This window comes from Urocampus carinirostris, chromosome 3 (genome assembly GCF_059441175.1).
Source record: "Urocampus carinirostris isolate Australia breed hairy pipefish chromosome 3, RoL_Ucar_1.0, whole genome shotgun sequence".
Lineage (NCBI taxonomy): Eukaryota > Metazoa > Chordata > Actinopteri > Syngnathiformes > Syngnathidae > Urocampus > Urocampus carinirostris.
This window is the reverse complement of record NC_142351.1, coordinates 2,892,139-2,906,869: the sequence shown is the minus strand read 5'-3', so window position 1 is coordinate 2,906,869 and position 14,731 is coordinate 2,892,139. Positions and strand designations below refer to the sequence as shown.

The following is a 14,731-nucleotide window of genomic DNA, read 5'->3' as shown; positions in this document are numbered from 1 at the left end:
ACTCCGAGCTGCCCTTCTAACCAGAGAGTTGCCTTTAAACTTGCATTTTGATTTGAAAAAAGGGGAAAAGTGTCATGATTACCCATGATTATACATCATGTTTGCATTGAATTGAAAAGAAGAAAGCAGTTACTCCTAATCCATTGGAGAGACAAATACAATTCATTATCAATAATATAACCTTCATTTTGAAAACAAAGAAGGTTTTAAACGCGATATTGCCGACTTTTGCAATATTTGTATACTCGTTTATGCTTTTTCCATTTTGGGATGATGAGCAAGTGTGTTTGTTCAATTTTGGTGTCACCATTTTTTGCAATCGATCGTATTTTTCCAAGATCCGCATATTTACTTTTCTTTTTCAAGTACCGGACAAGGGATCTTGATTTTTGATCATCGATTCTACACTTTGAAGCGTCATCTTATGACCCTTTTTGTTACTGAAATGGGAACGTTCCAATCTAGGAACACCGATACTTCTGGCATGAAGTTTACGCGTCGGCATTTTCTTGCCTAAACGGACAAAACGCTTTGATGGAAAACTCCGAATGCTATTGGTTAATAAGTTGAAATTCGAGTTCGAGGAACGCATCGCTCCTGTACATGAAAGTTCACGATTTGAATGTTTAGCAAAAAGGTTGGAAAGAGCTGAAAGAAGAGAGAAACAACACCTGGAGAAACAGAGCAACAAACGGCAGAGCTTGGCCTCCCGTCTAGGCATTTCCTGGGACGACGCCCCGATCCATTTACCGTATTTTCCGCACTACGGGGCGCACCGGGTTATAGGGCGCACCCCCAAAAATAGTTTTTGGTCCTATATCTTCCATAGATAAGGCGCACCGGATGATAAGGCGCTACAACGGGAACGTGGACAAAACAGTCAGATGATTCAGTCCAACTGATTACCCCCTTAACATTCCCAAAGCTTGCAAAGAGGCAAATACGTGTCGTAGACACGTGCGGATGCGGTGTCCGTACCATGTCACTCAAATGCATCGTTCAATCATTCGGAAGGTTCAAGTCTTGAGATTCAAGACTATTCTATTTTCTTTTTCTCTCGCAACTTTACTGTAAAACACTTGGAAATGAGTTTAATTTAAAAAAAGACCCATCGCAGAAACATCGAGTTCGGTCTGAAACAAGATACTAGGGAAATACATAGCCGGAGTAGCTCACCGAAGTCGTCGTGTTCAATAATAATGTGCAACCGTGGTCCTTTTATATCCGTGAGTGTAGTATAACTTTAGCCAATATCAATTGATTCAAATCATGATTGACACATTGGTTAGCCAATGATACGCCGGTATATAAATCCCAGTATACACCGCGGACGACTTGGCGTTCGAGGGAAAATCTAGTCGGCGGGTCCTTGCTTTAGTAGCGAGACTTTGCGACTTAATATTGATCCATATATAAGGCGCACTGTATTATAAGGCGCATGGTCAGCTTTTGAAAAAATGAAGACTTTTAGGTGCGCCTTATAATGATGAAAGAGATAAGCAAAACGGAGGTCCGTTCGGCTGCTACTATGGTGAAAAGCGGGTGACTTTGGCGGCGTATGTCCTAATCCGCCCGCCGATGAAGAAAGCGGGACCGGGAGCGATGACGAAGAGCGAGACGTGGAAATCGCGAGAGAACCATCCATCGGCATTCGACGACAAAAGGAAAGAGAAATACGAAGCACGAAATAAGATAGGAAAGGTTTCGCTGAATTGACCAGCGGAAATCTGCGAGTGCGAAACCCGGATGAATCCGAATATTGAGATCGACGGGTTTTTAAACTATTTAGCGGCCGGATTCATTTGCGAATGATGAACGAGGACGATACAAAACGGCTATGACGATACCTCAAGGTGTTTACGTATGCAAAATAAAAGAATAATGCGCACAAAAGAGCCAGACCTAGACGATTGAATTCATAGTTTCAAATAAGCAAAACTTTCAAATGAGTTTGAAAAGAATGGAAATAACAACATACAAAATGATGAATGACATGGCTGTCCTCTTTTAATCACTGAAAGAAATGTGCTTTCTTTTCCCAAAACAGGACAAGAATATTCATGAAATGGTAGTCCGTATGGCAATTCGTGAGTGACAAGTACAGTGGCCCCTCGGTTATCGCGGTCAATGGGGACCAAAACCACCCGCGATAAGTGAAAATCCGCAAAGTAGCGGTGCACCTTAAAAAAAAAAAAAAAAAAGAGCATTTTGTGATAAAAAATTCTCCCACCAAGGAAACTTGATGTTACACACTGGCGAGAAGCCTTTCGTTTGCTCAATTTCTCAGAAATCACACAAATTAACACACACTGATGAGAAGCCTTTTTCCTGCTCAGTTTGTGGTCAAAACTTCACAGAAAGTGGCAGCTCAAAAAAACACAGACTAACCCACACTGGGGAGAAGCCTTTTGTCTGCTCAGTTTGTGGTAAAAGATTCACCGAAAGTTGGGGCTTAAAAAAACACTCACCCACACTGGGGAGAAGCCTTTCGCCTGCTCAGTTTGCGAGAAAAGATTCACCCGCAGTGGGGACTTTAAAAAAATCACACTAGAACCCACACTGGCGAGAAGCCTTTCGCCTGCTCAATTTGTGGTCAACGAACTCTCAGAATAAGAGCTTGAAATCACACAAAATATCACATACTGATGAGTAGCCTTTTTCATGCTCAGTCTGCAGTAAAAGATTCACGGAAAGTGGCAGCTTAAAAAACATATACTAACCCACAATGGGAAGAGGCATTTTTACTGCTCAGTTTGCAGGTAAAAGATTCATTGAGAGTGGGAACTTAAAAAAACACACTAGAACCCACACTGGTGAGAAGCCTTTCGCCTGCTCAGTTTGCTTGTTCATCTCTCACGTGAGAGGAGCTGCCAGAGAGTGTGAAATGAATCATACCGTAAATTTTCAAGTTATTAGAGTGTTACGATTGACAAGCCTTAACAAATATGTAACAAATGTTGATTTATAGCTTGGTTGAATTAAAAAACATTTGCCTATCCTACGGAAAGCATTTTCAAAAGACGACGAGGAACAGATTCATCGATCCTGAGAAAGATATGAATTTAAAAATAGCGGATGAATCGATCTTGAGACGGATCATAAGAATTCTAGAATATTCATGGAAAATAAATGGATAAAAGAGAATTTCTACATGGTCATTCAGATTGAGGCTATTGATTTACCAAAAATCCCAATATGTAAGCACGATTGATTCATTGGGAATGGAAATCCATTTTTGAAAGACAACGGACTGGAAAGGACAGATTGAACCGTGAAGAGGTGGCTCATCTGAACGAAGAGGAACAAAATACCGTTTGCTGCGATGTGGGATGCGGCTGGAAAAATGAACAAAACGTCGATTCGTACATTGTCATCCGCGGGGGTGCCGGGGCTGTCTTCGGGCTGGGGACACCCTGAATCGGTTGCCAGCCAGTGGAAGAGCAACTCAAAGACAATGGAGTCAATCTATTTTTTGGAGACGGACACATTTTGCAAAAATTCCGACGGCTGGGCGAGCAACATTCAAGCAGTGAGACGAAATAAAAAGGAGAAATGTTAATAAGCATGAAGCTTCTACCAAATAAAGCCGATATACTAAAGGTTTTTTTTTGTTTGTGAGGGTCAAACAGAGTTGCCGGACACAACCGAATGTTTGATCTTACATTACACAGTCCAGCGTTTTACAATGTGATCCACATTTCCCAATAGCGGCCTTGCAGCCATGTAAGGCGCTAACCTGCTTATTGGGGGTATTAAGGGGTTCAGTGTCTTAACTGAGGACACTTCCACATGTAACACGGACGACCCGGGAATCGAACTGAGATCCCTTGATCCCAAGACCGCTCTACCTCCTGAGCTACTCTCGCCCAAAACATTGCATGCGACAAGATTAGACACAAAACTTCAGAGAAAACATGAAATTAAGATTTAAAAAGGGAATACAAGAGGAAAAAGTCTCAAGACAAACAAGCAAAGAAGACAAAAGAAATGCTTAAAGACTGGCCTCAAATGATAATGCAACGTTTATGATTAAAAACAAATTGTGAACCGGAACGGTAGTGAAATCAAAAACGTTTCATTTTGTGTTTGTGTCATGTTTCTTGATAGAGTTTTTGTGTCATGTTTCTTGATAGATGATCTATTTCATCTCTTGTCCGCATAAAATTTTGCCTCATATCAACAATTATAATGATTATAATAACAAGATCGCCGACCTAGGTCGCTAGGGTTGGGGCCTGTTCTCACCAGAGCCCCAAAGCTTGGAGAGCTTGTGGTTCTCTCCATCCCTGCCGTCGGGATGAGAACAATCCCCGTGAAGTCCGCCGCCAAAAGAGATAGGAACCTTTATTTCTTCATCTTCCTGGTTGGCCATGTGCTGCTTCTCACACACTCCTCTAGGCAAACGCTATCCAGCCTGCAGACTTCTTTTTGGCTCTCGGAGTCATCATTGCTAGACCGGCATTTTCAGAGCGGCGGTTCCATATAGGAACATAGGGGGGAATCAAATCACAGAGATCATACAGAGATAAGAGGGCGCAAATCCATGCAAACATTTCTATGTTAATAAGAGAACCTTAAGGTCACATCTCAAGCGTACTGGGAGCCAGTGCAGGTTGGCCAATACAGGAGTAATAAGCTCAAACTTTTTGGTCTTAGTCAAGAGCTGCCGCATTCTGAACCAGCTGCAATCTTTTGATGCTAGACTTCGAGAGACCAGAAAGCGATACACAACAGTCATCGAGCCGAGAAATCATAAACGCGTGAATCTGATTGAGACAGCATCTGGCGAATCTTCGCAATATTAAGGAAGTGGAAGAAAGCTACTCGAAGTCATATTTTTCACATGTAACTGAACATCAGATTATGTTTAAATATAACACCTAGATTTTTGACTGAGTCACATTTGTCTAGGTTCAGGGTAGTGTTTGAAAACAACTGACGACAGTGAGCTGGACCAATAATCAACATTTCAGTTTTTTCTGGGTTAAGGCGTAAAAAATTATTTGACATCCATCTTTGAATCTCAGTAAAGCAAGCCTTCAGATTTCTACAACTTAACTGTCCAGTTGTCTCCAGTGGCACAATCTGTTGAGTGTCATCAGCATACCAATGGAAACTAATATTATACTTGCGGATAATGTCACCAAGCGGAAGCATAAAAATACTAAAAAGAAAGGGGCCGAGTACAGAGCCCTGTGGAACGTCATAGGGGACATTAGAGTGTTTAGAGGTCAGATTGCCGTAATTAACACATTGCATCCTGTCTGACAGGTAGGACCTAAACCACAAGAGTACAGTTCCTGAGATACCAACGCCTTCCAGACGAACCAATAATATGTTGTGGTCGACCGTATCAAAAGCAGGGCTGAGATCCAGCAGCAGTAACATTGATGAAGAACCGGAATCTATTGCTAAAAGGAGATCATTGGTTACTTTAGCCAGGGCTGTCTCAGTAGAGTGATTTGCCCTAAATGCTGACTGGACAGTTTCAAGAGGTTTTTTCTGACATGAAGTCATTTAGCTGCTGTGCAATGAACTTTTCGGGTTATTTTGCAAAAAATGGCAGATTTGTCGCTGGCCTATAATTACCTAGGCTTTCCGGGTCAAGGTTAGGTCGCTTAAGCGTGGGTTTAATGACGGCAGACTTGAAGGCTACGGGAACAATACCCGAGGATAGCGATATATTAATAATATTTAAAACTGATGGTGCCAAGATCCCAAACAGATCCTTCACCAGTGACGTTGGAAACGGATCGAGCAGGCACGTAGTTTGTTTGGCCCTACTGACCATCTGTGTTAGACTATCAAGGGACAAATCATTGAAAGCGGACAACCATCGACACTGTCCTTACCTAACACCTCCACATCGTTAAGGTAGGACAAAGTTGAAGGGCTTTCATTTAAGATTTCATTCCTGATGAGCTGAATCTTTTTATTAAAATACTCCATAAATCATTAGCAAAATTTCAGATTATTCTTATGTATAACAATAATCTTAGACAAAAACGATGCTTTAGCTGAGGCAAGAGCTACTTTATATTTAAGCAAGCTGTCACACCAGGCAAGTCGGAAGACCTCCAGCTTAGTAGTGCGCCATTTTCGTTCAAGTTTTCTGTAACCTTGTTTGAGTAACCTGGTTTCTTCAGCAAACCAAGGTGTATTCTTCTTAGGTCGGAATTTATGCCTTAGGGGCGCCACAGAATCAAGAACATTAACCAAAGCAGTATTGAAGTTGTTTGTGAGTCAACAGACCCAGTTTACGAAGTGGAGGCTGCAGTTACCGTAGGTAATAATTCTTTTAAGGCTAATACCGTGTTAGGGCGGATATTGCGACTGCTGAAGCCTAAATTTTCCTTCTCACAGTAAACATTAAACTGCACCTCTCACTTAACTGTTCATTTTGCCGGCTGTGTTTTTTGGACTGTATACTTTATATTCAGCTACAATCGCGGGACTCAAAGCCGGGGTTTGAGCTAGTTTTGTGACTGTGTTACATGTTTTAATGAGGGCGCATGCGGCTAATATACAGGTGCTGCCTGTGTAAGTACAAAATTGGTTTTCCTCCCAAAATGTGGTGGGTGCGGCTTATAATCGGGTGCGCTCTATAGTCCGGAATTTACGGTGTGTATATATATATATATATATATATATATATAAATTGTTAGGAATCACATCTTAAAAATGCACCATTTACCAAATTGTATGTATATATATATATATATATATATGCATACAGTGGAAGCTGGGTTTTCGAACGCCTCTCAGTTCAAACAAATCGGTTCTCGACCAAAAATTTGGAGAAATTCTTGCTCGGCTTTTCATTTGAAAAATCGGAGTTCCAACGCCGGTATGCTAGGGGTGATGCTGAGCGGTGTACGGGTGTAGATTGTGTAGATTGCCCCACCCCTTGTGAAGAACTGTTGTCACGGCAACGCGCACTCCTTTTTGCTTTCGTTTTTAATATCGGTGAACAGAGTGTTTAACCCCTAATTATGCCTCGGAAGGTCAGTGCTAGCAGAGAGTAGTGCGTGCAACTAATCAAATGATCTGCATTTCTCTAGCGCTTTTCAAGTCAATGACTTCCCAAAGCGCTTTACATTGTGCTTCACATTTCCCAATAGTGGCCTTGTATTGCAGCCATGTAAGACGCTAACCTGCTTTTTGGGGGTATTGGGGGTTCAGTGTCTTACCCAAGGACACTTCGACATATAACACGGACGAGCCGGGATTCGAACTGGGATTCCTTGATCCCAAGACGAGCGCTCTACCTCCTGAGCTACTGCCCCCCATATTGCATTTAAGAAAGAAATAATAGCAAAATATGAAGAAAGTGTGCGAGTTTCCCTTCTTTCGAGGGAATAGACCACCACAAAGGTAAGAAATCCTATTCATAATTATTTTCTTTATCCTTTAAGCGCTTACCACTTGTGGCGGAGACCCGGGTGCTAAATGAGGTGTAAACGAGCTGATTTTTTTAATTTGACACGTTCACGTTAGCGTCATCTTTCGTACGGAAGATGACGCTAACGCGAACGTACGATTAGCCCGGGTTAGCTTCATGTTTACGTTCGTGGTAAATATTCAGGGTGTGGGGAACGGATTAAAACGATTTTACATTACTTTTAATGGGAAAAATGATTTCGGTGATCGAACAAATCGGTTTTCGAACAGGGTTCTGGAACGGATTATGGTCCAGAACCCAGGTTCCACTGTATATGGCCAAAATAGCAACACATTTCCAATATATATATATATATATATATATATATATATATATATATATATAATTATTAGGAATCACATCTTAAAAATGTACCATTTACCAAATTATTCGATTTAGTTATCTGACTCCATTAACCAAACATAAACTTCATTCACCTAACAATGTGTGCTCATTTCTTTTTGTGAAAAGACGGACAAGAACCCGGCATTTCCACACGGGGGCAGATTTAATTTCTTGAATAATTAACTCCATCCAAAGCGCCGAATCAGTGTCGCTCGAGTCTTCGTCGAGCCTCCTTTCTCCTTCGATCTTCTGAAGTTCTTCCGGCCCGCGCCTTTTTCCGCGAGCCGGCGCGTCAGGAAAACCCCCCACGTGGGCTCCACCACCTCGCCTCGATGTTTGTCCATGTGTGTCTGGCCTCCTCCGTTAGAGTCTTGTTATCAACAGAACTAAACAAAACATTCGCATTCGGAACGGCGTGACCTGAAGCTCACCCAGCAAAAATCTTTATTGCGCTCGATAAATGTAACTTGTATTTAATCGTATAAACTATAAAATCCTTCAATGTATATGTACATAACATTTTGGGCCCATTGCAAGTTCTGCTAATATTAAATCATCCAAATTGGAAGACACAGATATACAAGGTTTTTTTTTCTCGCCTGAATTTGTTTTTGCAATCAAATGTCCGCTAATGAGTGTAGTGTGGGTGTCCTAACACGTGAGACAATAGCTTGAAGCCTTACCTGGTACCGTGAAAAATTGGATCCCAAACTTAAAAACACATTTTTATAAATAAAATGAAAAAAATAGCAAAAAAAAAAAAAAAAAATGGGACCATGGCCAACCCAAAGAAGTTAGGCACCTCGGCACCTAAGTCGTCCCTCCAGATGAAATCGGACACAAGCGGCCACACACTCTTCTGTTCAATCGCTGGTTTACCCCTGCCGCATCATACGGGTGCCCAGTCCATCCTTAAGAACGCCTCCACAATCCCACTATCCTTTCACAACACCTCTCCACTCATTCCTAATAGCTCTAGCTTCCACTAAATTTAGACCTCTTTCCTCCACCCATCCACATCAATGGCGGCCTTCCTCTTGGTCTCCTTCCATTGACTTCTGCTCTGTAGATCCTCTCCATTGGTCCAAACCAACCGAGTACTCTGTTATCCACACGCTTGCTCACTTCATAACATTTCATATTTCGGTTTCATGTTTTCTTACCATGTGGTCATGGTGATTTCCAGTTCCAGTCTCAACTTCATCTTGGTCCAGGAAAATCCAAGTCCCTTTTCTGTTTTGTCTTGACATAACACAGAGTTAAGTTTCGATTCTGGCAAAAGTCATCACTCGTAACGTGATTTCTGACTCCTTTATGGCCAAGATAGCAACACATTTCCAAATGGCTTTCAATGATATTTGGTTCATAATCTTACCAATTCAGTCAGCAGGTGGTGCTCTTGGTTTCCGACACGAATTCGTTTGAAATAGCCTGTGTCTAGCGTTTGTCATAAAGGGTCCAACTTTAAACACAATGTATTTTCAACTTTGATCGATTTTGGAGATATTTGATATGGATAGTGATCAGTTCAGAAGAAAAATAACATCGACCCAAAAATAATGCAGTTTGATTTTATGAAACTACGTTTTATTCACAGGACAAAGAAAATGGAATCAAACGAAAGAATAAAGCACATTGTTGACACAAGCACTCAGTGATGGAAGGTGGAAGAAATGCTGCAACAGGTTAACAGTAATGATCAATGCACCCAGTTTTAAGATAATAAACCCATTTCAATGATATGGGATTGTTTTCTTAGCGTGCCAACATGGGATATTTGCCCAAAATACTAAAGACAGGCTGTTGCATGACCATTTTTGTGTAGTTTTGAGAACAAAAAAGTCCCTCGGGGTGTTGTAGAAATTGGAGGTCCGATAATCGAGAGAGTCTTCTCATAAGTGGATAAAAGAAATAGACAGGAGCCAGCTTCGTTATGGAGGGAGATGTCACTTTATTGATGCGTCAATAAAGATCTCACAGAGCTAGGAACATGACAATGTATTTAAAGCTGGTAGTGACGATTAGGCTTCGATTGAGTACACCCCAAAAGGCGGTCCTGTATCACGTATCAAGTACAGAGCGTCCCGTCTCTTGCACGCTATCTTCAAGGAAACTTAATGTCTGCCAAGAGTATCTTCAAGGATGTCTACCCGACCTTTTCCCACTACTGTAAGCAAGTCTTTCTAAATTTCTACATGTATGCAAATCCATTCTACATTTGCAAGTGTATTTGCCACAACATATCCCCCCCTTTTTTTTTTTTTTTTTTTTTCTTCTGTTACCTTATCCCCCCTTTTGGGAGTTTATACTCCCATTTTGAATGGAAATTAAAATTGAAAATCAATACAGAGTAGTGGCAAAGTATTACAAATCATAGATATCAATACACGGACAGAGTTTACGCGAATCGAAAATAAAATACAATTCTGGCGGTCAGCCTGCTGTGATCATTCTAACTTTCATTGTTCATGTTTCATTTACAAAAACCCCCAACACTCCAAACATCTGACCCATGCACTAACCCCCCCTTCATTTATCTTTATCCGTACATACTGGATTATACACGTGGACCGTCGACGGTTGATCGGTACGTGATAAAGGTAAATGAATAAATGAACTGATAAGTGAGTGATAACAAATTTTGGTAACAGTCGTCGACACATTTCAAGATGAGTGCATGACTGGATAGTGATACAGTGTACACATTGGCCTTTGGCCTGACCCCCGTGAACAATTTGAAGACCATGCACTGTCGTATTTGTCAACGGGTGTCGTGAAGTCAGATGTTGGAGTGAGTGTTCATCCCAGCAGGCATCACGCGCAGTTTCCATGCAGCCAAAAACCCGGAAGCGACGATGCATCCTGACCATCCCAGACAGCAGCTTGCTCCCCGGCAGTGTGACATACCAACAAAAGAATCACAATCAGAAACCAATATATTTGTTGCTGTTATTCCTAGTGCTATATAGTGTGTTACGTGTTTAACAATAGTGCTAATTGATATTGTTATTAGTGCAGATCATCATTTGTGTCTCTTTCCGCAGATGCTCCATTTTTTATTATAATGTAGACTGACTATTAACGTTGCCAGATAAAATTCAAGGTGTTGAATTTAGTTGAGTCATCTGTTCTTCCTCACTTAGGAATAGGCTTGGATATTTAATCACTAACTGTGCTCATTGAGCTTCTGCCACCCTAGCATTAGCCACTACTGTCATTTGTTCTCCAAAAGTCTTAAGCATTCCTCTTTTAAGAATAGGTATGGCACAGAAACACAACAAACACATAATTATTACGACAGTTAGTACAAAAATTACCCCCTTCGCTAACATACCACCCCAGTACCCAAATGTAGACGAGAACCAATCAAAAGAGATACTGTTCTTCTCAGTATTCACTGTCACTTCATTGCTCAACTCACGAATTTTCGACATTGCTTTTGTGAAGCTTCCTGCTTCGGCTGTGTTTAAAGGTATATAAGTACAGCATTCCTCCTTTATCATATGACACACGCCTCCTTTACTGGCTAAGAGAAAATCGAGGGCCTGACGATTTTGCCAGGCCATCCTAGATGTCTCATGTAATTGTTCTCCTATTGCACTAAAGGCCTCGTTAGTGTAATTAATAAAACGTTGCTGGTTGTAATAAATGTAATTAATCCATTCTGCGTTCTTATTCGGAGTTATCCAGATAAATATCGATTCTAATCCAGACTTAATTTCATTCCTAACTTTAAATTCCTCTGGAATTCCTCTCGGTTGTCTGATGGTATCTAGCTATACACGTCTACCCGGAACATATGTTTTCTTTACTGCGGCCAATTGTCAACAAAAATATTTCATTCAATTACCTTTTCCCCTTTACATTCCTTTCTTTTGTCACTTGCATGTCCCCCTCTTCTCTTTTCCTCAATGCCTACTATCTCTTCCCCTTTTTACCTTCTTTTACTAACTTTTATCTTTCTGTATTTGTAACTTCCTTACTTGCTCTGCCAACAATCCATTTTCTACATAACTTTCCCTTCTCCTACGCCCTCTAACACATGCTTTTTAGCCCACTAGTTTAATGGGAAATTGACATATAACCATCTCACTTATTCATTTATTTATTTATTTATTTTTTATTTTTCTTTCCAAACTAATTCAATCTACTATCTTAGCTTCACCTACTTAATGTGAAAATGACGTGCATTGATCTACAATGATTCATCTTACTCATTTTTATTCGACTCAATGAATTTTTCCTCCATATTCAATGAAAAGAAAGTATTTACTCACGTTTTTACACTATTCTCGTACAACAATGCTTCCATCTCAAATTACTCAATTGGATTTTTCCTCGTCTTCACATTCCTTAATTTTCCAATTTTGAACCGAAAACCGGAATAGGTTAATTTTTTTCCTTTTGTTATTATTCTATCCTTTCTTGGTGTTATTCTGGCATCAACATAATCTAAAGCACCTAAAATAACCAAACATACTTTTCTAGACTTTTCACTTCTAAATTCATCGTTTTCCAACTGAAAAAACATTTATTTTTCTGGGAACTCCATAGGCTCTCGGACGTTATGTTGCACACCCTTAGCTTCAAAACGATTTCTAACAAAAAAAAACGAACGTTTTCGATTCCTAACGAGACGTGCTATCGGTTCTATCTAAAACAATACATTTTAAACCGTCTCCCTCTTTAAAAACGTTTTTCTCGTCTCTTTGAGCACTGTATTGTTCCCTTTTTCCTTTTCCTTCGATATTTTTCTGTTAATCCTTTCAGTTACGTGGGCCGACTAAACGCTGGACAACCATATAGACAAGAAAGATAAGAATACAGGAAAGAATACAAACACTTACAACATTGAACAAACATAAAACATATGACAAGACAGAGGGCCCACAAAAATTTAAGTTAATTAGTCAAATTAAGTCAGTGCACATTGAGGCCATGTGCCTACACAACTACCGAGTTAGGGTTATGGTTTTCCTCTTCTACACAATTTCCCGAATTTTACGTACTGGCCGTGCACTCATTTTTGGCCGTCGGCGTTGTAACCTCACTCTTCCGTGCTGTCGCCGTGGGTGTAGGTTTCTCTGATTTTAGGTGTGTTGTTACCGTCTGTATCATGACTTTAGGTGCTGGAGTGACCCCCAAACTGAACCACCAGCTGTTAAGGCTTGGCGTGTTATCCGTTACCTCAGTCTGTACTGTCGTTAACATAGTTGGTTTTCGGTATACAGTCGGCACTTCGATTGGTTCCACGTCTCTCTTTTGTCGGATTAATCCCATCGTACTCGGGATTTTAGTACCTCCAATTTGTTTATTTTTGCTATTTGTACTTTCCAAATTTTCAATTGTTTCACCATGTTGTATAGTAGTGTCACACTTAACCGGGCTGCTGTCTCTCTGATGTGCCATGGTCCGCAACTGCAGCGTCGCTGTCGGGATCTCCGGCTGCACTTCTGGACCCGCAATTTCCATCTGCCGCTGCGATTTCTCGAGCTCTGCTCCTAGTAACAATCATATCAGACAATTTATTATCACACACAGCTTTGTCACCCACATCTTGTTTTCCTAATTTAACGTTACTGCCCTGTTGATCTTGCTTGGTCTCGTTGACGGTGGCAGCGTGAGCCGTGGTACAGTGGTTCAGATGGTACCCTTTTGAGCTGCCCTCGACCTGGACTGCGGCCAGCGTTGCCCTCACGACGGTGTACGGTCCCTCACGCCTCGGATGGTTCCACTTTCGTTGAAACCTTGTTGTAGACGAGATCCCCTGGGACGTCTTTTCAAATGGTTGTTTGACCTTGGGCTCTTGTCTCTTAACCAGCCAGTAGATGACAGCCGTCAATTGTCCCATACAGTCTCTCAGTTCAGTTTGTAGTTGCTCAAGTGGCGGCCCCTTATAGGGACCTCCCAGATGCGGCGCTGGTCTGCCTGTTAGCATTTCATGCGGTGTTAAATGCGTGATCCAATGAGTTAGCATGCGATAACTCCCCAGCGCTAACTGTAGCGCATCCCCTCAGTTGAGCCTAGTACTCACAAAGATCTTGTTTATCTTTGATTTTAATATTCCATTTACTCTTTTCCATTATTATTCCCTCCGTCTACCGTGGCCTGTAAATACGGAGACTTCCCCCCTACTTCTCCAGCTATTTCACCCCCCCTTGCATAATATTTTTAAATTGTGCACTTGTATCTGATATAAAGTCAAAGGTATTCCCCTGTTACCTATTCTCCTTAATAATCCTCCTGATGCTCCTGCATCTGGAGACACATCACCGATTTCCTGGAAAGCAGATTCAAAATACAATTTTAGCAGTATTTCTGTGTTAAAAATAAAATAATTCACAATCCAAACGTATCAATATTCCTCAGATTTGTAAACACTACGTCAATCAACAAGATTCTAGCGTGATTCAACGCAGACTCGTGTTGTTCGTTATCACCGCCTTGTCGACGGCCTTGGCCGTCTGGCTCAGTCCATCGTGACGTTCCACTCGCAATCCGCTGCAGGAATGTGCCATGAGCTTTATCAGTGCCACACTGACCTTGGTGCCCAGTTGTCTACCTCTTTCTCCTCGAAACTGGCTGCAATCAGTTCAGATTGCCCCCTGCTCACTGTTTGAGGACAGCCTGGATGTGCTCCAGTGTCCCCACGACCCTGCTGTAGACAAGCGGCGCAGACAACGAATGAGTGAACGTCTTTGTTTGTTCTTTGCTTGTTATTCTTTCCATCCTCAGCCTTTTTCAACAGTGCGTCTGACTTCTGAATCCTGCTAAATCGGTCATGTTTACAAACTCGGATGTTTAATCTAGGTTAAATGACCATGAAGACATCACCTTAGCAATTAAATTCTTAAATTTTTCATGGTCTTTCTCAAGATCAAGTAATCTGCTCCTCATTGTCTTTTGAAAATGCTTGCCAAATTGTTTCCTCAACTTACCCAAACT

At 41.3% G+C, this 14,731-nt stretch overlaps 1 protein-coding gene across 1 annotated transcript in view; it reads right to left on the bottom strand.

Annotated features, from left to right (window-relative positions):
• The window catches only part of LOC148368310 (uncharacterized), a 165,581-nt gene that overhangs the window by 97,708 nt on the left and 53,142 nt on the right, over positions 1-14,731 (bottom strand). The window lies entirely within an intron of this gene.